Consider the following 21154-nt stretch of genomic DNA (forward strand, 5'->3'; position numbering starts at 1 on the left):
TTATGTTTGTGACAATATTGATCTTTTTTTTTGCAAAAAGCACTGAAGGCTATCAGTATTTTTATGCAGAGGTTTTTAAAGTAACACACTGCGTTTTGCCATACAATGTAATGTATATCCAAAAAGACGTTGCGCAGTATGAAAAATGTTGCACAAAAAACACCCATTGACGTCAAGCATTTGCCAACTTTTTTCCAGTTTTTTGAATTTCGCTGAAACGGGTCAAATCCGTCCAACGCTATTTATAATACCATGATCAGCTCTGTCGAATGAAGGGTCAACGAGAATGTGATACATTTCAGTAGAAATATGATATACAGGTATAGGATCTGTTATTTGGAAACCCATTGTCCAGAATGCTCCAAATTACAGAAAGGCCATCTCCCATATCCAAATAATCCCAATTTTAAAGTTGATTTCCTTTTCCTGAGTAATAATAAAACAGTAGCTTGTACTTGATCCCAATTAAGATATAATTCATCCTTGTTGGAAGCAGGACTAGCCTGTTGGGTTTATTTAATGTTTACATGAGTTTCTAGTAGACTTAAGGTATGAAGACCCAAATTACGGAAAGATCTGCTTTCAGGAAAGCCCCAAGTCCCCAGCATTCTGGATAACAGGTCCCATAACTGTACATGTAATTACATTTAGAACAGAGAAAACTGTGCAATAGTATTATAGAAATTTGAATATAGTATTGTTCCTGTGAGTAAAAGAGAAGATGTCTTCTTTGCTTCACTGTTGTAGTAATTCAAATAAACCGATCAGCAAATAGCTTTAAACTTTCTGATAGAGATAGATGAATGAGAATATATCTTTGATCAGTTGTTATGAGTAACTGGCCTGGTGTAAATTTGAAAATAATCAGACACTAGTGACATCACATTATCACATTACCACCAAAACGGGATAGTTTAATGCCTCGCTCATAACTGGTAAGTACAATAATTGAGTTGCGTGTTTCTCATAATTCTGTTGACTCTAAATGCCAGTCCCATTCCCCCTCTGCATCTCAATGATAAATATTCAATATACAGTAACATAGATAATAAAGCTGTGATTAATGAAGTGTCATTTGATTTTTTTTTAAAGTGGACAAAAATATCTGTACTGTTTTTATATACCTTATATTCCTTTGTAATATTATTTTTGCAGCTGACCCGAGCTAACACAACCACAAAAACCATGTAACACAATAATGATGGACATAATAATTGAAAAGTAATTTATTTTTGTTGTTCTTCGAGTGTTGAGAGGAGAAATGTTTCTATGACATGCCAGTATTATTAGTGTTCTCAGTTTGTAAAGTTATGAGAGTAATAAACGTTCCTTTTAATAATACTGACCTAAAAAAGCAGCGAATAATTCATAACAAAAAGTGATCATTTAAGGGCAGAAAATACTTCGAAATTCGACCATCGAATTGAATTGCTTTGACTTCGAATATCGAAGTCGAAGTTTTTTTTCATCAAATTTGGCCATTTGCAGTCGAAGTAAAATCGTTGGATCGACCAATTAAATCGTTCGAATCGAGGATTTCAGCGATCGATGAAAAGATTTTTATTCGACTTCAAAAAATATCTGAAGCATACAATATTTTTTTCGATTATCGCCCGAAAATCACAATATTTTTGGATTATTGTATGAAACCCAGCGCAGATGAAGATATCTTCCAATTGTAAACACAACATCTGCCATTGACGTCTACATGACCTCGGCAGGTTTAAGATGGAGTACTTTTTTATTCAGACTTTTAACACCATTTGGGCTTAATACATCTTGAAAAATTTGAGTTTTTTACTCCAAAAAAATGTTGGTTTTCCCCTTTAAAAGTCCAACCAGAAAAAAACCCCTTTAGACATGGACATGGGCTCAAAGATGAGAACAAGAAGATAAGAACAATTGCTGATGGCTCTGCATGGGCCTCCTATGTGATCTCATCCTTGTATGACAGTTTGGATCTGTCTACTTAAGGGTTAAGACTGGTCAAACATCTACTTTCCAAAACAAGTTAATATTAATTTTCTCAATCTGGCATGAGGAGCAGAGTGCAGGATTCCCTGGGGTGCAAGCGCTTGTTAGGTGTTAGAAGGGCCATATGTGGCTTGAAACGTTGTATCTGTCAAGACTATAAAGCCATGAAGTAACAAATAAAGGCTTTTTAAATATATTCCTGAATAGTACCGTCTGCTACATTTTTAGATGAGAACTAAGGGCCATGGGGAAAGGTAAATGACACCCTTTTCCTTCAGTAAAAATTGATTCAGGTAAGCATTGTACTTGATCCAAACTGAGATATAATGATCATTAACTGCAAAACAATCCTATTGGGTTTAATTAGGGTTTAAATAATTTTTTAGTAACTGGGGAGGCCTATTTACTAAAACTTGACTTTTTCTCACTCTGTTATAAAAATAATTCGACCACACTCCCAAACCCGAATTATTTACCAATAATTATTCTCCAAAAAATCATTACAAGGAAAAGGTCAAGACAAAATCATGCGACAATTGGAATTGTGTCTACATTTTTTGACACTCGAATTGTGTGAATTTATCAGATTATTGAACAAAAACCAGAGCAAACAGCCCAAACCTATTGAGAATCCTGAAGGTAAAAAACATGTTCCAATTGTTAAAGGGATCACCTGACCACTTCTAAATGATTTAGACAGGTTTTAGTTTCAGATTTGAATTTTTAGCAGCTTCAGGGCATAATAAATTCGAGTTTATTTTTGTCCTCTAAAATTTCAAGTTTTTCTCCTTTTAAAACTCAACCAGAAAAAATTGAGGTTTAATAAATAGGTCTCTTAATATTGGAGATTACAGGAAGACCCCTTATCTGGAAAACCTCAGGTCCGCATTCTGGATAACAGGTTCCATACATGTATTACTGATAACAGAAAAACATTCAAATGAAGCCAAAAGGAGTCATTGTATACAGGATTTTGCATGTTTCCCTTTGTTTGCCCAGCATCATACTGTATATTAATTAACATTAAGAAGAAGATGAGTGACAGAGTCAGAGTGGATAAGCACAGACAAAGATATAATTGTATCATATTATCCCCTGTCCTCCTCCAAAAGCAAGAGAGGCGTATATGTGATACCAGTAGCTATTATATATAATATGAAGTGACAGACGTTTTTCAGAGAATAAGGACTACTCATGAGCAAAGATGCAAATATGAGCCATAATAATCACCTGCTGCACTCATTACTTTATTGCTATTGCCTTCTATGTCATACTCTGTATTTGGCTTATATAAAAAATGCTCACGTTATTCTTTTACTTGCATACTGTTTTAATTGGACAAAGAAGTAACTGAAGGATACATTACAATGAGTGGCAATAAAAGTGACTTGTTTTAGTTACACCACTCTTGTTAGGGGAGTAAAACAAAGAACGTCCTTGGTCCTTTGCTTTTTAACTTGTGCATAAATGACCATGAGTTGGGTAAGTAAAACTTACACGCTAAGGGAAATTATTTAGCTTTGCATGCAGGTTTATTAGATAAGCTCCAGTAACTCAAGGGACCGGTTACCAACCCTGGCAGCAATGAGATGAATATGAATAAATAATGATCTTCTATAGAATCCAGAGAAACAGCCAGAGAAGAAGGTAGAATTAGAGTGACTAAAGGAGAAAGAATGCATTTGAACAGTACAGACTATCTGAAACAAAAGTCATTAAGACTAAAGGGCTGTTTACTATGGAAAAGAAATGTGTAAAGTACAAAACACCTGTTTTTTTGTGCCATGTTGTTCAACCCTTCCAAATGATGGCCCCAGTGTAAATATACATACACATACCTTTACAGGCCTCTCTAAACACTTTCACATATAGACTTAAAAACCTAATTTGGTTACTTTATCTTTAAATAGCAATTAACCCTTGGCAATCCAGGGCCCTGAGTGCCTTTTGCAAATGAAAAGTACTGAGAACTGGAATTTACAGCGCAGTGCCACCACCTAGAGAACACTGAGGAGCACACCTCAGGGGGTTTCCACTAGGAAAAATAAAACACATACAGTTTGCAATAAAACAAATATAAACTTTATGTAAAACTGTATTTAGTAAATGTAAATGCAAATCACACAATATCACTTTACTCTGGGGAACATGTGTGGACTATCAAGTCCTGGCACAGTCTCTCAATGCCACCGTCCCACACTCCACTCCGGGTGGATAAATGTAGAATGAATCCGGTCAGTTCAGTTATACTGAGCTCAGCCTCACTCAGCACTGCATACAGATAGGCAGGACGTGGGGCAGACTAGTGTGCATGTCTGATGCGCAAGTTAGGTAGCAATGGGAAATGCTTGGTATTAAGGTGTTCTGTACTTACTACTTTTCAAGTACAAGGCTCACTTACACTTTTCAGCACTGCACCTCTGACTGGTACAGTTTTGGACCCCAGCCCAGACCACCTGGAGCCTGCCAGAGCCATCATGTGTGCATGCACCTACTGGTGGAAAGGGGGAAGATGGAGGGGGGGGGCAGGTCCTCTACTTACTTCTTTGGACCTCAGTAGACTGTTCACAAACAAATCATTTCAATATTACCTTCTCTTCATTAAAGATGATAGCGGACATTAGCAGCACCTTCTCCATTATTTCTGACCATGGCAAATTTCTCTTGTCAACTATAATTCTTAGTACTGGACATCCTCCTTCCAACGTCAGGGAGGTGTGACCCACATCTTAATGATTAAGAAGGGAAATACAGCCCTCAGTGGTATTGGTAATCCCTCTCTATCACCTGCCTGGCACACAGTATTAATCAAGCGTCTGCAGCAGCTTGGATAAATTCTGTCAGGAATTTGCATTTGATGTTGTTTTGTTTTAATAAATGTCCCCTCGCACTTGGCTGAGCTACTCTCAAGGTCACAGCATTGTCGATTCTGAACTAAAATCAACAGCTGAGAATATTATAAAGTACTTGGGGAAAAAAGTTCAATTTTGGTCACCTTTTCGTACAGAATAAGAAATATAAAATGTCTATTGGACAAGAGCTATTTATTCATTACCTTAATAGCGAAGGATTTGTTAAAAGCTTGATTTGAATGCGAGCGCCTGTCAAGAAGTCGGTTTTGGAACATCAATAATGACAATACCCTTCGTTCATTCATTAGTCATTCTGTTTCAATACCTTTGCTATGGAGCCTGAAATTGGGAGATACTATAAATCAGAACATTATGCAAAACTACTATATAATGACTGTTATTTTGTTTCTTGCAATTAAATGAATTGGTGATGTTTAGCTTGAAAAGTGAGACAGAGAACTCACAGGGGAGTCTGTAAACCTCACCTGTAGGATGTTCATTGGATTCCAAAATACTGTATTGTTTGATTTGTTTTTGCTTTATTTATTTTGGGGATTTTGTTCTGTTTGTGGATTAGTGGAAATTTCTTGATGTGGTCCAACAAATAAATGCAGCCATCCTTGACACCTTTCCCTTGAGACAAGAAAAGAGAATCCAGGTTTTGAATAAAGAAGAACACAAGATTTATAAACATAAATAAATATAAACATAAATAACATAATTTAGCTAAATTTATATAAGACTGGAAGAGACCTCCCAAAGCATTACTAACCACTATACACACACACACCACCTGCAGGCTGGCACCCAACCAATGGGCCAGGTGTGCAAGTACAAGCAGGCAACACCTCCAGTCGGCTCCGTTGCCATGAAAAAACCCTGGGCCTATTCCGCAAATATCTTTGAGCAAGTGGATTGATGCAGGCATTAACAAACTCGGAGATCTTTATTTCGCAAAAAAATTAAGCGGATTTGAGGATCTTATGGAAAAATATGGTCTTCACCAAAACCAACTCTATGCCTATCAACAAATAACCCATTTTTTGCAGTCACTAAACCCAGACTAAAAATCTCTCCGAAACAATACTCTGATGGAACACCTCTGTGGCAAATTTTGGAGTGGCAAAGCGATCCTGTCAGACTGTTATAAAATGCTCACTCAGAGAGACGAAACACGTAACTTGCCGTATATGGAAAAGTGGGAGACCGAACTGCAATTATCATTCACACCTGCGCAATGTAATCAAAGCATAAATAGCCCCAAAGGTGCTACACACTGTACAAACCACATAGAGACCCACACAAAGCTACTAGGTAGATGGTACCTAACACCAAGCAGAATTGCAACTTTTTCTCCAACCTATCCCAGTGTATGTTGGAGACAGTGTGGTCTTCAGGGTACAGCGCTCCATATGTGGTGGGAATGTGAGAAAGTGGTACCATTTTGGAATGAAGTCTTCAGGATAATCAAAGAGGTACTCCATCAGGTACTCCACAGGTAGCCTTGCTCCAAATATATCCAACCAAAATTACCAAAGTAGACAGATGCCTTTTGTTTCAAATCTTCAACACGGCAATAACCTTAATAGCTACAACATGGAAACAGCCTGTGACTCCCACGACACAACAATTGTATACTCAGCTAAACACAAGGAGGACAATGGAGATAATTTCTGAATCAGACACTGACAGGAGAAATAGATTTGTTAAAATTTGGGAACCCTGGACTATCTATCAGATCTCCATGTCCACCCACACTCATGTTCCCACCCCCCTAGGCACGTAGTGAGGGAATTTGCATAGGAGGTTGTGAACTTGCTTTGATAGTGTTTTGTGACATTCTGCATATAATTTTTACTGCATGTTCTTGCAACATACTTTTTATTTCCCTTTTTTTCTGTTTGTTTATTTTAGCTTATATTTTACAATAAAAGCAGATTTGAATTAAAAAAAACCAAAAAAAAAAAACCCTGGGCCTAAGTTTCCCAAAATGACAAGAAATCCCTACACCCCCTCCAGCTGTGAAATATAAATATTGAAATATATATATATGAAATATAATGAAATATAAAAATGGCAACCACAATAAAGTTCACTCAAATTTGAATACGCAAATTAGGATTTGCTTCTGGTTTGGTATTTGCCTAAATCTGTTATGGAGGACCTGGTATTTGTCAGAATCCAAACATTCTGGATTTATGCCTCGCTATTTGGAACTGGAATCATTTTTATTAAAATCAGGGTTTTTATAAATATTTTGCTTAAGACAAAGAAGGATCTGGACTTTAACTTTTCCCTCCTAATTTTCGTGTTTATACTGTAAATAGTGCTATTTATACAGTATATTAGTGACAGGGCTTATAGGGGACAGAAGGAAATGAAGGAAGACATGAACAGTAAGTACCTCTCTAAGGACCAGATTTTTTAACATTCAAATTTTACTTTTTATCACAATTTCAGTTTTTGTGCGGCAAAAATCACATATTTGAATTTCAGTTTCCGAAACTAAAATTTACAAAATTTATTAAGTTCAAAAAGCTTGAAGACTGGAAAATAAAAATGTGGCGAACGACCTACACTGCTTCAAATGAAAGTTATTTTCCTCTAGTCTAAAGGGGAGGCCTCTTGTGAGGTGATACTCTTTATGGGTAAAAAGGTCCCCTGCTATTTGTCTATAATGTTCTCTAATGTAAAGTGTAATCATGTCCCCTCGCAAGCGCCTTTTTTCCAGAGAAAACAACCCCAACCTTGACAGTCTACCCTCATAATTTAAGTCTTCCCTCCCTCTAACCAGTTTAGTTGCACGTCTCTGCACTCTCTCCAGCTCATTTATATCCCTCTTAAGGACTGGAGTCCAAAACTGCACTGCATACTCCAGATGAGGCCTCACCAGGGACCTATTAAGAGGCAGAATTATGTTTTCATCCCTTGAGTTAATGCCCTTTTTTATGCAAGACAGAACTTTATTTGCTTTAGTAGCCACAGAATGATATTGCCCAGATATAGAGAACTTGTTATCCATAAAAACCCCTAGATCCTTCTCAGTTAAGAAACTCCCAGCACACTGCCATTTAGGGGCACATTTACCTAGGGTCTAATATCGAGGGTTAATTAACCCTCTATATTCGACTGTCGAATTAAAATCCTTCGACTTCGAATATCGAAGTCGAAGGATTTTGCACAATTTGTTCGATTGAACGATCGAAGGAATAATCGTACGATCGAAGGAATAATCGTTCGATCAAAGGAATAATCGTTCGATCGAAGGAATAATCGTTCGATCGAATGATTCGAAGGATTTAATCCATCGATCGAAGGATTATCCTTCGATCAGAAAATTGTTAGGAAGCCTATGGGGACCTTCCTTAACATTGGCCTCGGTAGGTTTTAGGTGGGGAACTAGGGGGTTGAAGAAATTTTTAAAGAGACAGTACTTCAATTATCGAATGGTCGAATAGTCAAGCGATTTTTAGTTCGAATCGTTCGATTCAAAGTCGAAGGTCGTAGTTGAAGGTCGAAGTAGCCAATTCGATGGTCGAAGTAGCCAAAAAAAACATTCGAAAATCAAACTATTTTTCCTCTATTTTCCTCTATTCCTTCACTCAAGCTTGGTGAATGGGCCCCTATGTGTATAACTTACATTTATATTATTTTTACCAAAGTGCATAACCTGCATTTATCAACATTGAACCTAATTTTCCAGTTTGCTGCCCAGTTTTCCAATTTAGACAAATCACTCTGCAAAGTGGCAGCACCCTGCATGGAACCTATAGTTCTGAACAATTTAGTATCATCTGCAAAAATAGAAACAGAACTTTCAATGCCCACCTCCAGGTCATTAATAAACAAGTTGAAAAGCATAGGACCAAGTCCAGAGCAAAAATCCAAGTGGGGTGAAGCCCATTTCCAAGTAAAGCTGTAGCTCAAGTCTTGATAAATTAAAAAGTACAGAGCCCTGTGGTACTCCACAAACAAATTAAAAAATGTTCCATTTACCACGACTCTTTGTAGTCTATCTTTTAGCCAGTTCTCTATCCAGGTACAAATACTATGTTCCAGGCCAACATTCCTTAATTTAACCAGTACCATTCTGTGTGGCACTGTATCAAATGCTCACCCACACACATAGTACACAAGACAAAATTGTCACTGAGACAAAAAAGTCAACATAAAAAAACGCCCATTATCTTTAATGTATTTGAAGTGAAACGGGACAGATTCGCTCCTCACTACTCAACACACCCAACAGTCCGGTCTTTGCACCTTGGGCTTGATGTTACTGTATATAAGGTTAGCCTTTCTTTACTTTTAGGCATTCCTTCTTTATTTGTCCTGGAAAACCTGTTACATTTCATACCATGTCTTCTTAGAAAGATATAAGACCAGTACATGGCCAGTTCTTTGCTTGAATAAGCTGCTACATCCACATCTTAATGAGGTGGAAAACAATAGAGGCAGGAAAAAATGAGTCAAAGGAGAAGTACAGTAGGTATCATTGTGGATGGTAAATACTTCTGACACCCATTTAACACCTCCACTGACGTCTGTTCTTTGAAATGAGCTTTTGTATCCACGAGTGACCTGGTCTTTTCTAAATTAGAGACTTGACTACAGGTCTTTAATAAATAATTAACACATGAGACATCCCGAGACAAAAGATCAGACAGATCTGGAAGTAAATGTCAGATACGATTTGGAGAGTTTATACATCCATATAATCCAATAATAACGTACGAAAAACTAACACTATACTGATAAGGATAGATTTGACATTCTTGAAAACAATGGGATAATTGGGCAATATCTGTCACAACCAGCCATGTTCATGGAGATATTTTATGCACTGCAAATAACATTGGTATAAAGGATAAATACAAAACTTTCCTCAACCTAAAATGCACATTTAGTGGGTTTTCATTCTCTTATATCCTTATTTGTATCACATATATGATATCTTAATAACATTTGACGTATAAAAACATACAAACATTACTAACTTCATTTGAAATTATATCCAGGAATCAGTTCAAGCTGATCATGTAGAAGGTTGGATGGGAAAATCATTGTTGTGTTTTTGTCTCTTGCTTGTGTTTCCTATAGTCTTTTGACAACTACAGTTAATCCTCATCTGGTAGTCTCATTGTCTGCCAGAGGAAGACTCCTTCCCATATAAATGAATGGGGTGCTGTTGCAGGAGCACATCGACTTTACACATAGATACTGAGGACAAAGTTGCCTTAGATACTGTATCTAACCCAAAATTCTCTATACTTGTACTTTGCACCAAATCTCTAATTGCATCATCTTTTGTTGAAAAGAGTGCATGGGCACAAGGTAACAGAATTAATGGCCATCAATAGTAATGGTAAAGAAGGTGAAAAGTTGGGAAGACCATGAGCTACTTTTTAGCTAGGCTCAGTTTAAGGTGGTGCTGGTTTATCCATGAGGCTATTGCTTGTATGCTTAGTGCTTATGCAAATGGCACTTTTAATGGGGCAATTTGTGCCTACATGCTGCTCCACGTGCTCCTTATGAATACATATCTGCCAAATGCAGCCAGAACTGTATTTATGTGGGAAGGTCCATTCAATTCACCCTGAATTGCAAAACCTGTGTCTACAGGAACTGATGGTGGGGTATGGTGCAAAGTGCAAAAACATGACAGCTGGCACTTGTTTTTTTCACTTTTCACTGTGCCCTGCTGTCAGTAAATGAGTCCTTTGGGAAAATTCATTAAGCAGCAAAAATGCACTAGCGATGCCTTCGCCACACTCCGCCCGCACTTCGCCAGGCGTAGTTTCGCCAGCGCTACGCAAATTCACTAAAATGCAAAATTGCGCTCAAGGAGGCGAATGGTAGCGAAGTTGCGCTAGCGTTAATTCGTCAAGCAAAGCGAAGTTACGCTAGCATACGGCACCAAGTTAAAGTACAATGGACGTATATGTAGCAGCAAATACATTACACTACACAAGCCTGGGAAAGCTTTATAAAATAAAATAGAGTTGTTATTTTGCCCTATACATGTGCCCAGTGTATAGTTTATGTGCCATATGTTAGGAAATGTAGGGGGGAAGGAGGGTACCCCCAAAAAAATGTATGATCTTTTTCAGCATATCACCCTTAAAGGGGACCCGTCACCCAAAAAAATTATTCAAATTCCTATTTTATCACATTAGTCAAGCAAAATGAACTTTAATTATACTATATCAATTATTTGAATCTTGCTTCCTTCAGTCTGGGATTTCACAATTATAGCAAACAGGCAGCAGCCATTTTGTAGACACTGTTATTAAGACAAGCCTTGTATCATCTCAGAATCTTGTTTGTGCACCAGAATGGGGGACCTGATGTCCATCCCCATGCCCTGGCTACACAATTAAATGGTTAAGAGAACGGGGGAATGTGGAGAGAGCAGTGACATGCTGAATGGAAGTGCTGAATGGAAAGTGAAAGTAATTGTCTGCCCCGCCTCTATGCCACGGGCATAGAGGAGTGGCGACAATATTTGATTGACAGCTGAGATTTTTAAATGAGTTTACAACAGCTATGAATGCTTAATTAAAAAATAGAAATTGGATTTCATGTTTAATTTGAAAAAGACTTTTATTATACAGATTTTTGTGTCTGGGTGACAGGTCCACTTTAAAAAAGGAAAAGACGCCAGCGTTTTTGGGACTTAGAAAAAATTTCTAATTTTTTTGAAGCAATCCCTATCTACGCTATTGCACTTTGCCTGGTTTCAGTTGGCGAAGGCAAGTCTGCAAGAGGTAACGTTCATGAAAATCCGCAAGTTAGTGAATTAGCGTAGTTACGTCCCTTCGCCATAGCGCAACTTCGCCTGGCGTAAGGGTGCGAAGTAGCACTAGAGTAGGTCCGCTTCACTATCGAATTTACACCAGCGCCCGTTAGTAAATCGGCGAAGTAACGAAATGATGTCATGCTGGCCAATTCGCGCTATCATTAGCCATTTCGCTCTTTAGTGAATTTGCCCCCTTGAGTCTTCTCTGAAGTAAGCATCACACATACTGTACTATGAAATCAATACAATGCAAAATAACCAATAACACAGCAAAGAAATTTAGATCCTATCCTGAGCATTCTTTAGGGAAATTAAACTAGAGGCACTGCATACTTACGAAACCCTTACATATGGGTGCCACCAGAATTTCGCATTTCATTTGCACTCAGTGCCAGACATTTATTTATTTATTTTACATTTTGGGGCATTTACTGGGGGGGTGATTTCTAGTTTACCTAGGAAAAATATACTTAGGAGCTTTCCCAATCTGAGTTTTTGTCAATTTCCACTTCTGAAACAAGATTTGGAGCTCTAAATAAAAATAAAAGAATGCAAACATTTTTTTCATGATATAGGGATTTATACCAGAAAAATATTTTATTTTATGCACAGATGTTTAATTGATTGGATAAGCCTCAGGTGTTTCAAATGTGCCAATACCAAATATGTATAGTTTTATGGAGATTGTTTTACTTCTATGGATCAAAAACTCCCAGCAGTAAATGACCAAACTTCAAAGTGCACTAGTATAATATGGCATACTTTAGATTCCAAAGCAAAAAAATCCTTCAACATTTGGTTTACCCCAGAAACAATATATTTTTGAAAAGTTCATGTTCTGTCTAATTCAAAATGGGTAACTATGTCTTTATACTCCAAAATACCAAACACCAAATATTTTCTGGACTTAGCGGTTTCTATTAAAATGTATAAAAATTTTGAAAACTCACTTCAAAACTTTCACTTTGAAAGTTAGCATCTCCCAAACAGCATTAGGTACTGAGAAAAAATGCAACAGTTGGATGCCCATTGTGTACAGGATTACCTAAGTATCTGGCATTTAAAGATCCCTAAATGAATTTAGCATATTGTCCTGGAAGTCACATCAGCTACTGAATAATCCACACATTTCCTGCATTTTTTGTGGGTTAAAAACACAAAAAATGACCCCCAAAACCATATATTTCTAGAAAGTACACATTCAGCCAAAATGGGTAACCATGTCTTTCTACTCCAAAATACTGATTCACAATGCTTTCCCAAAATTGTTGGTGTTGATGAAATACCTGAAAATCGCCTCAAAGCTTTCACTGCATTAGGTACCAAGAAAAAACATCCTTAATATGAAGGCTGAAAATACGACTGGAGGGGGTCCCATGAAGAGGAGGAAGCCGTCTCTGCCCAGAATCCAGTTGGGGGGTGTCCTGGGGGTCCAGGAAGAGCTTGCAGCCACAGGACACTTAGGGGCAGATTTATCAAGGGTTGAAGTGAATTCGAGGGAATTTTCAAAGTAAAAAAAAAAATCGAAATTCAAAGTAATTTTTTGGATACTTCGACCAACGAATAGGATACTATGACTTCGAATTTACCTCGACTTCGATTCGAAGTAAAAATCGTTCGAATATTCGACCATTCGATAATCGAAGTACTGTCTCTTTTAAAAAAAATTTGACTTCAATACTTCGCCAAATTAAACCTACCAAAGTGCTATGCTAGCCTATGGTGACCTTCTAGAGCAGTTTTCCAAGTCTTTAGAGGTCGAAGGAAAATCCTTTGATCGAACGCTGAAATTTTCGTTCAAACGATTGCCAAATTCGGTAAAAAATCCTTTGACTCCGATATTCGAAGTCGAAGTATTTTAATTCGATCAAATTTCGAAGTATTTTTTACTTCGAAATTCGACCCTTGATAAATCTGCCCCTTAGATTCAACAAGCCTGCTGATGCCTTGACCATCGGGCGCCAGGGGTCACTCATGAGTGAGCACCTTTACAAGCCACTCCTCCACTCCTCAACTAGAACGTGCTGCAGATCGTAGATGATACATATATCAGTGGCACTTAAAGGGTTAAAACAAATAAAGTAGTAAAACATTGGGCCCTATTTATAACGGGAGTGTGACAACTCCTAGAATGTTCCTTTCCTGGTATTGTCAACTTTTAAAGCTTTAAAAAGACAGCATAAAAGTCAGAGGGGTGTTGAAGTTCTTGCTGATGTAGTAATGGAAATGTAGTTATTTATTATTTTGCTGACATTTCAACTACATATTAATGAGAATAAAATAATGAGGATTTCTTTTCAAAATTGAGTTGTTTTCCTCCATATGAAACAACTTTCACTGTAAAGTCAACTTTTTGTCAACTTTTTGTATGACATAGACAGCAGTATTTTCAGACTATATACAATTAGACTTTAAGTTTAATTTTTTTTGTGTTTTTTTTAAATATTTACATTTTGTCCCCCATATGGAATAAAAAGCACTGTATTTTCCCAGGAGTATAAATCCATAGCAACCAATCAGCAGGAAGTATTTACTGGTCATCTGTTTTAAAGCGAGCATCTTATTAATTGCCACGAGTTACTGCTCCTGCATAAACTTAGCGCCTTTTATTACATATGGTGGTTAGTTCTGTAAAAAAACAAAAGGTGCTGCTGCTATCTGTGCTATAAAATCAGCGGTTCTACATACATAGTTGGCCACAGGGACATAAAGAAGTGATTTGCATGTCTCTGCCCATAATATCTTATGTGACAGTTAAAATCTAGTTTTTCAGTGCTATGTGTATGGCACAAGGCAAGTGAATACCTTCTGTTTTCAGAAGGCCTTATGTTGCATGTCTTGCATGTGAAGGGCTTTTTGGCTCCTTTTAGCCTGTCTCACCCTAACCAGGCTAGGTTCTCTGCTTACTTACCACTGCTAGAAACCAGAAGGAAGGTCAATAGGAGAGGACCTGAAAAGAGGCATAAGAAATTGGACAAGTGCGAGGCTGTTTAGAATAGGTCCATCTTTAATATAATATATTTTTAAAAAGGCTCCATAACTGAATATAGATGAAGTATTTATTTCATATTTGAACATGGCATTTTTAAATTAAAATAGGCATCATTTAAAATATTCACAAAATTTTTTTCTAAATATAAATATGTTTTTAAAGTGTAAGTTGCAAAGTGGGAAGTATGAGTCACAAAACTGCTGTTAGAACCCACTGTATTAAACAGTGAAATTAAATTACATTCCGGCATGGAGAATGTTATCTCCTTCAAGCAAGGGTTCATCTGTCTTCCCCAGAGTAACAATATCAATGTCATTATTCTGTGTCTATAATATCAAGATTACCAAGTGTTCGGCATTTATAACAAGTAAGTAGAGATAACAGCACTGTTTAATAATTAACATGAGGTTTATGATGTTTGATTACCATATGGTTTTACATACCAGAAATAAGAAATAGAGATATTAGGGCAGAGACACACATTGCTGTTTCGTGAGATCAGTCGACCAGCGACAAAACGCTTCTTCTTCGGGCGACTAATCTCCCCAAACTGCCCAAATTGCCGGCGATATGGCACTCAGAATGCTACGTTTTCTGAAGTCGCCCGAAGTTGCCTCACGAGGAAACTTCAGCCGACTTTGGAAAGCCGAAGTGATCCGAGTGCCATTTCGACGGTGATTTAAATTTTACCCAATGGGAAGGCAGTTTGGGGAGATTAATCGCCTGAAGAAGAAGCGATTTGTCGCTGGACGACTAATCTCCCAAAATAGCAGTGTGTGTCTCTGCCCTTAATGAGCAACCCACCCCATTTTGATCAAGTGCCTGCTACTTAGTTACCCAAGCTTTTAGCTTGGCTAGCCTTCATATTTCCTTCTGGTATCCCACTTAAAGTGGACCTGTCACCCAGACACAAAAATCTGTATAATAAAAGTCTTTTTCAAATTAAACATGAAATCCAATTTCTATTTTTTAATAAAGCATTCATAGCTGTTGTAAACTCATTTAAAAATCTCAGCTGTCTGCTGTTCGGACTCAGGACATTGTACGTTTGCAGAAACAAATTTCGGCTTATATTTGGCATTACAAAACTCCCAGAATCTCCACTACTGTGTTGCAGCGGAAACCCGGCAATGGAGGACTTGGTGTTCCAAACATTTCGCTATATTACAAGGCGGCGCAAATTGGGCAATTGGTTAAATGGCAGCTCACTCCCTCTTCAACTGTCTGGGTCGAAATGGAATCGTTGGATTGTCATCCAGTATCAACAGTTAATTTGCTTTGGTCGGATCGTAAGACTCGCATTCTATACCCGAATTCTAATTTGATTGTTCGCCATTCTCTACAAGTTTGGGACTCTTGTAAGTTTCATTATTCACTTAGCAAACCTGGTTCTCTTATGCAAACAATAGTGGGCAACCCCTCATTTCCTCCTGGATTGCAATCTCGAGCTTTTGAAAAATGGACTCAGCATCATCTGGTCTCTATCGGATCCCTTTTGAGCACGACTAATATGAAATCTTTTCAGATTTTTCAGTATACTTATGATTTCACGGAGGCAGATCGGTATGCTTATACCCAGGTTCGGCACTTTGTGCAGTCCACGATACAGAATATGGCTTCTCGGGATCTAACGGTGTTTGAATCCATTTGTCATAATTGTCCTTTGGCCAAAGGGATGATTTCTCTACTTTATACTCAATTGCTGGGGGTTACTCTTTCTTCACAACCTGCGTACTGTGCTGCTTGGGAACGTGACTTGTTGGTTCCGTTACAAGGGGATGGCTGGAATAAGATTTGGGCATCCACCAAAGGAGTTTCTGAAAATGTGGCGACTAAGGAGCTCTCTTATAAACTTCTTACTAGATGGTACATGACCCCACAAAGGAAACACAAAATTTCTGCTGTACACTCCCCTTTGTGTTTTAGGGGTTGTCCTGATGTTGGTACTTTGGTTCATGTTTGGTGGGATTGCCCTATTGCACAAGCTCACTGGATTAAGGTACATTTGTTGTTACAAGAGCTGTTTTCCGTTTCATTTCCACTGAACCCCTGGGAGCTCTTACATAATCATCCAATCACGGCTTTGAAGAAACGGTCCAGGCAGTTAACTAAGCATGTCCTTTCGGCTGCTAAATGGAGTTTGGCTATTAGTTGGTTGTCCCCAGTCATAGCATGGCAACAGACCTTGCGGAAAATACAGGCTATCTATATCATGGAACAGCTTTCAGCTCGTGTTCAGGGAACCTTGGATGGCTTTTCGGAAATTTGGGCTCCGTGGATTAGCTATGTGGCAACTGCACAGCTCCTTTTATAGCATTGTCTCTATAATGGTTCTTTGAAAGATATTCTGTGTACATCCCTGTGTTTATTGTTACATGTGTGGGGGACCCTATTCTCTGAACTCTTTCTTTCTTTCTTTCTTTTTCCTCTCTTATCTGTTTTATTTATTTATTTATTTATTTTTTTCTTTCTATTCTTCAATAATTGGAGATTGTGTGGCATTGTTTCATTTTGCGATTATTTTGTGATAACTTAAGCTATTAATATTGTATTGCATGCAATGTTTATGTGGCTTTATGTGGAATGCTGTCCACTATGTGATTGTGCATTATTTTGTTTTCTTTTCTTTTCTTTTTGTAAAACTAATAAAAAATTTTGAGTAAAAAAAATCTCAGCTGTCAATCAAATATTGTCGCCACTCCTCTATGCCCGTGGCATAGAGGCGGGGCAGACAATTACTTTCACTTTCCATTCAGCACTTCCATTCAGCATGTCACTGCTCTCCCCACATTCCCCCAGCTCTCTTAACCATTTAATTGTGTAGCCAGGGCATGGGGATGGACATCAGGTCCCCCATTCTGGTGCACAAACAAGATTCTGAGATGATACAAGGCTTGTCTTAATAACAGTGTCCACAAAATGGCTGCTGCCTGTTTGCTATAATTTTGAAATCCCAGACTGAAGGAAGCAAGATTCAAATAATTGATATAGTGTAATTAAAGTTCATTTTGCTTGACTAATGTGATAAAATAGGAATTTGAATAATTTTTTTGGGTGACGGGTCCCCTTTAAAGGAACAGTAACACCAAAGAATTAAAGTGTTTTAAAGGAATGACAATATAATGGCTAATGGAATTCTTTCTGCCGAAGATATATAGCTGACCATAGCAAATGCCTGTAACCAGCTTCTGGACTCCTTTCTGCCGAACAGATGTTAAATAAGAGTTGAGATCTAAACATTAATTGATGTCATCTTGCCATGACTAGTTAGCAGCCTCTGGATTGCTGACATATGGAAAACCTGAACACTGTGGCAAAAAAATGGCAATTAGGTCCAAAAATGCACTTTGCACACTGTGCCAGGGTAAGTGAATACACCATTATATGTATCATATATATATATATACATAAATAAAACTATACATTTCACTACTCTGTTCTCATTCACCTGGACGTAGCCTCTGCTTTTGATACAGTTGACCATTCCATTCGAATTCAAATTCTCTTTATTCTTGCATCCATGATCAAGCTGCGTCCTGGTTCTAGTTACCTTTCCAACCACTCATTCTCTGTTGCTTTTGCAACCCTCCTTTAGCTTAATGTAGGGGTGCCCCAGGGCTCTGTGCTCCAGCTAAAACCTGGTGAGTTTCTATAGGTCAGTGAGAGGTGCATTTTCTGTAATTAAATGTTGTGTTAAAGGCTAGAATAAACAATAAATATATATATTCCTCAGTACTATTTCTCTAAGGGATTATCTCTGTCATGGTATTTCGGTCGAACAGAGGCAGTGACAGGACCACAGTTTGCCCATCGGTGATTGAAGTAGTTTATTGAGTTATGTCCAAACCATGACTATATCCATTTCTAATAGTTTATAGATGATATTTTTCTCCCAAACCATGACTTACGCATCTATTGTACACGGAAGCAATGGGCTAGACGTCTCTATCTATTAGTTCCTTGGCAAGAACTAAATAGGATAAGCCGTTTAACTCTGGCAAACCTCTCAGTGGACCCCTATAGTGATGGGCGAATTTGCGCCATTTCGCTTCGCCGCAAAATTTGCGAATTTCGCGCGAAATTCGCGAAACGGCGAAAAATTCGCGAAACAGCGCCGGTGTCTAGTTTTTGACGCCGGCGCCCGTTTTTCCGACGCCGGCGCCCGTTTTTGACGCCGGCGTCCGTTTTTTCGAAAAAAAAATTTGATGCCGGCGAATTTTTTCCGTGAATTTTCGCGGGCGTTTCGCGAATCGCGCAAATTCGCCACGAATTCGCGCCTGGCGAATAAATTCGCCCATCACTAGACCCCTATACTCTGCTGTGATTTTAAGTGTGTGTCCATGCTGAGGCATTCGTAATATCTTAATGAGCTCTTGTGGCATTTTATAGAAGGAAATTAGTGCTGTAACTTTTATTATCAGCAGGCAGAGGTTGTGTAGCAGTTAATAGCCTTATAAAGTCCCAATGTGCAGTTATGGCATTTAGTATGCCTCTTGTATCATGAGCTTTTCCTATATTACTAGTGAATGTAATCATTTGAAAGTCTACTGATCATATACAGCAGGCTGCAATCTGAAAAGGCATATACTAACAATATAAGGGGTCAATTACAAATGCAAGCGCAGTGACATTTTGGCCACAAACTGTCATCTTTTTTTCTCCATATTGCAACGCTTCCCATAATTCCAGCACCTGGAAACAAATGCCACCTCTCACTAGTTGTTTCTACTGCAATTGTGCCCAATGCATTAAATCAGACCTAACTGCTCTGTGTTTTGATGCAAATCAGCTGCAGATTGTTTCTACCATTTTACAGGGTGGCATTGGGCCACTTGACGTTGGCATCTGATTCACGGGGTGTTCCTATTAGCACAACTCACTGTGGGAAACCTGGACTTACAGCCAGGTCTGAGGTGTCAGAAGTTCCAAGGGAAAAGTTTAATGACTGCAGTGGATATCATTATTATAGGCATTATAACCTATGTTGAAATAAATGAGACCAGGCAAAATTAATTTGCATTGGATTAATGAATAATGATGACTGAATCTGTCCTGTTTTGATTTGTTGAAAAATTTGCGAAACTACTAAAAAATTTGCAAAACGATGCAAAATTATTAAAAGGTATAGAAGTTAATTAGAGACAACATTTTTTATGTGTGCAACTTTTTTTGTCACTCAATGCATTAAAGTCAATAGGCATTTTTTTCTTGTGTCGACTTTTTTGTCTTTGTGACTTTATTGTCTCAGCGACTTTTTGTCTAAATCCAATGGACGTTTTTTCTCACTTCAAATGCATTAGTCAAGTCAATTAGCAGTTTTTGTTTTGGCAACTTTTTTGTCTCAGAGACATTTTTGTCTTGGAGACTTTTTACAGCAAAGTTTCACAAAAAAATATTCAGATGGCGAAATACAATCCATGCCTGGCAAAAAAATGTGCCCATCAATAATAAATAGTGTGAGGGCTACTCACCCTGGTGGCCTAGTGGGCTGGTGGGGACACCTGACACGCTCTCGACGGGGACGCCCGCGACGCTGGTCTTCTTCCTCCAATGAGCCGGTTCTCTAGTGTGTGTGCGGCGCGTCTCTGCTATTTTTATAGGCGCACTTGCGCTGCGTGTTTTTGTCATCGCACATTGGTGCGAAAATTCAAACAGTACTTTAGGGACTTTTGTGTTTGTAATCATTGCCCGTTATAGGTTTCTTCCTTGTGAGCTCCTGGTGCCTCTGTGCTGTTTAAGCTTCTGTATTCTGTGATCTGATTACCTGTTGTGACCCCTGCCTGCTACTGACAATCCTGACTTCTGAAATCCTGCCCCTGCCTGGTAACCGACTCTTCTATATCCGTATCCCTTTTGATTGATCTCCTGGTTTGACCCTTGCTTGTCTGACTCCGCTTGGACTCTGCCTGCCCCGACCCGGCCTGATTTGACTTCACTTTCTGCCTACACCTACTACTGTGACCTTCTGCCTTCTTGCTTTACCGTCATGCCCCTTTGCTCGTCCAGAACCCTTCGCTTGACACCTCTCTTAATAAGACCTGGCGGCATCCGATTAGCCGCGGGCTCCTCCCGTGGTGAAAGGCGGCTGTTAAAGGCAGAAGCAAGAGCAGAGAACAGGGTGCTTAGCATAGGTTCTGGATTTAGGTTGCCGACCATGACAAATAGTCATCACAGTACCCCCATTCTTGCACTGCACAGATCATATTATACTAACCGGCATTTCTGTATCTTCATTGCTTATTTTCCATGAGCATTTCTAATTTATAGACATTCCATCCCTTACCTTTATCTTAATCACCCCGTCATGTTAAATATGCTTTCTGGTGATGACATTCCATTGCATTTTCCTATATATGTAATTATGCGTGTAATTTCTATCTGCATTGTGCTCCAAGATGGTTTAATTTCATAGGGCACCCTGATTTGGTCACTATTATGGCACCGCCAAGGTGTAGTGCAGGCTGTTTAGGGCTACAGAGAGTGCTTATTATGGCATGAAATAGCTTCATAAATGGCAGCATGTAGGTCAACTAACCT

Source organism: Xenopus laevis, chromosome 2S (genome assembly GCF_017654675.1).
Source record: "Xenopus laevis strain J_2021 chromosome 2S, Xenopus_laevis_v10.1, whole genome shotgun sequence".
NCBI classification, from domain to species: Eukaryota; Metazoa; Chordata; class Amphibia; order Anura; family Pipidae; genus Xenopus; species Xenopus laevis.